We start from the raw sequence: 3,814 nt of genomic DNA, 5'->3' as shown, positions 1-3,814 counted from the left end.
ACTTTTGTCACAGATGAAAGACAAATATTTGATCAAATTTCTTTGTCAAAGAAATTTGCTAGTATAATACTGGCATTAATGTGAACAATTATGCAATTATGTTGTACCAGCTGTCTTACTGTTATGTTTAACAAACGCGTTTCCTCCAACTTGGCTAATAATGTTAGATTTGCACCCAGGCTGCAGATCCATTCAGAAACTTCTTCCATTTTTTGTGCCATGTTCGCTTCTTTTTACAATTTCTTAGGAGTTCCTGTTCACTTGTGATCTTATAACATTATTATCTGCTGTCATTTACCATGTGCTGTCACAAGTTGTATTCAGTTCACTTTTGAGCTATTAGGAGTTTGAGAGTTTAATGCTTCCTAGTCTAGAGGCGTATGTGCTGTAAGTTCCTGGGCTTCCCTTCCTCTTTGCCACTACCCAAAATTCCGCTCCTATCTATTTTCTATCATACTCCTTATTACTGTCCTCCTCTTTATCAACCTTATCCATAGATTAAGCCTTATTTTCTGTTTGTGTGGCTGTAGTGGTTCGTGTTCTACCCTTCAAATTGGATGGTCTTTTTGGCCTTTCTGCAACTCATTTTCCTTTTGATGGACGTTTTCATTTCTTAGAAAGATAATGAGTATTTGTATTATCTGTCTGATCCAGGAGATTATGATTTACAATTTCATTCCCAAGTGGTGTTTCATCTTCAACTGTTGACCCAGTATCACATTTCCAGTTATCATTATTCTCTGGTTCCCTATGAAATTTGGTAACCGATTACTCTGTGGTTTAGATTCCATGTTTTGTTCTTTGAATTTTCCCCTCCAAGAATATCGGATGTACCTTTCAGTCTTTACACTGTCAGCTGTGCAGCTTCTTTCTGTTTACACACAGTCTGTAGTGTCACTCACTTGCTGTTTTTGCAGTCCTCCTTCAGAAGGCCTGATTCTCCACAGAGGGGCAAGCAGCAAACTATGTCTCTCAAAATTTTGCATTGCACACGCAGTTCTGACATTCTGTAACTGCAAATCACAGTGATTGATTAAAAGCTAACATGCACCCTCTTCTTTGTAACTGTTTCTGAATTTATAATTTACACCAGCAGGTGATGCACTGTCTATTTTCCTCTCGGACCTGCTTTAAATCAAGTTTTTGTTTCACCCAACCATTTATAACATATTGACTAATTCATTGCACTTTCTTACAGAATTACTGTAAAGTCTTCTATTATCACTACAGGCCTCCATTTTCTTTGGTTCTCATTTTTTTTTTTTTTTTTTTTTCCTCCCATATGTTGTGACCACTTGTTACTTTCCTCTTTTAATTCTGTTTCAGTTAAGAACACACTGTTGGGCATTTTCATTTCCTTAGTTCATCCTTTTCTTTCTTTCTAAGGTGTAGCTCTATGACACGAGACTATTAGCCTTTGCGTCCATCTTATCCTTAATTAATACCTCACTATCTCGAGTTACTTGTGCACTTTCAGCCTTTAATTTAAGTGGTTACATTACTGGGGATTAGTTGTGCTGCCTCCTTTCTGTTATCCACCCTAAGTCTTGCAAGCAATATTACCCAGTATATATATATATATATATATATATATATATATATATATATATATATATATATATATATATATATATATATATATATATATATATATTATGGACTCTATTATTTCCATAATAGAATTTAAAGCACAATCTCCCAGGCTCTCAACATTAACTCTAAAAGCTGCAAATAAAATATACACAATAATAAATGCCCATGCCCCGACAAATGATAAAAATAATAAAAAAGAACACAGAGAAGAGGTAGAAAAATTTTGGGAGCTCTTAGATCAAACGACGAATAACATTAATAAAAATCACATCAAAATTTTAATTGGAGACTTCAATGCCCAGTTAGGAAGGGAAAAGAGATATAGAGACATAATAGGGAAATGGACAGCACAAAGAAGAACAAACAAAAATGGCATAAGACTAGTGGAATTTTGCAGAAACCATGACATGATCTCAAAGTCGACGTATTTTAAGAGAAGACCAAGTAAACTTAAAACTTGGAAACATCCAGACTGGAAAAAAGGAGAATGGCAACTGGACCATGTCTGCATGGATAAGAATTACCACAAGGGAATTTACAATGTGAAAGTACTGAGAGGGACAGATACCGGATCAGATCATTACATGATAAAAATTAAAATTAAATTAACCCCATTAGCAAAGAAAAAATCCCACCAGAAGAAGAAGAGAACCTATGACCCTCATAAACTGATACAAAATGAGGATTATGAAGCACAAACCAGGGATATAAAAATAACAGATGATCTGGAAGAAATAATTCCCAAATTGAAACAAATAGCTGAACAAGTTGCCCCTATAAATCCAAGGAAAAAACACCAGTGGTGGAACGATGAATGTGATGAAGCAGTGTTGGATCGACACCAAGCCTGGTTACGGCATCAAAATGAAAAAACAGAAAAATCATATTTGGAACTCACAAAACAAAGGAAGACAACACAAAAAACAATAAGGAGAGTTAAACGTCAGTACCAAAAAGATATACTTCTAATGATAGAAACAAATAGTGAAAAAACAAACTCAAGAGACTATTACAAAATATTTGGCAGACAATTACAAAGATATGATCCTCCAACATTAATGTTAAAAGATAAAGATAATAACCTAGCCCATAGCAATAGTAAAAATACAGAAATTCTAGCAGAAACATTTAACAAGTTACTAAATTGTGAAGATCCCCCAGAACTTCTTCAGATAAACACAGAAACCCCAATTAAAACACCAGCAGAAAATATAAATCCACCTACAATTAATGAGGTCTACAGAGCTTTGAAAGAACTCAAAAACTACAAAGCAAGTGGAGAAGATCAAACGTTTGCTGAACTTTGGAAATATGCAGCAGAACCAGTAAAGATAGCATTACACCAATGCATGGTAAAAATCTGGAATGAAGAGAAATTACCAGAAAATTGGACTACTGCTGTAATACATCCATTACATAAGAAAGGAGAAAAATCAAATGCAGACAACTATAGAGGAATTTCCCTTTTGGACTGCATGTATAAGATCATGTCAAGAATACTATACAACCGCTGTAAAGATCAACTAGAACTGGAACTGGGAGAATATCAAGGAGGATTTAGATCCTGGAGAAGCTGCCCAGAACAGATAATCACCTTGAAGTTAGTTATGGATGTCTACAAAAGAAGGCAAAAACAACTAGTCATAACCTTTGTAGATTTCAAAAAGGCGTATGATTGCATCCATAGATCTTCAATGATGAAAATATTAAGGAATTTTGGACTTCATCCAAAATTAATAAAAATGATACAGTTAACCTTAACAAACACCAAATCCAAAGTAAAATTTAGAGGAGAAATATCTGAACCATTTACGGTTAAAACAGGGTTGAGACAGGGAGATTGTTTATCACCATTGCTATTCAATTGTGCTCTTGAATATGTAATGAGAGAATGGTACAGGGAAAATCCTATGAATATTAAAATTGGAACTAAGAAAGTTAAAATAAACCTAAATTGCTTGGAATTTGCTGATGACCTAGCATTACTAGCTAATAATATTCAGGAAGCCACGAAACAAATAACAAGCTTACAAAATATAGCACAAAAATTAGGACTCCAGATATCATTTGAAAAGACTGAAATAATGGTAACGGATCCACTTGTAATAGATCACATCACAGTGAATAATAGGGAAATTAAAATAGTGAAACAATTTAAATACCTGGGTGAAATTATAACACATAAATTGGACGAGAAACCTGCATGGCGAGCAAGAACTAA

The sequence above is a fragment of the Schistocerca nitens genome, chromosome 11 (assembly GCF_023898315.1).
Source record: "Schistocerca nitens isolate TAMUIC-IGC-003100 chromosome 11, iqSchNite1.1, whole genome shotgun sequence".
Taxonomy (NCBI): domain Eukaryota; kingdom Metazoa; phylum Arthropoda; class Insecta; order Orthoptera; family Acrididae; genus Schistocerca; species Schistocerca nitens.
This window is presented reverse-complemented; position numbering follows the sequence as displayed.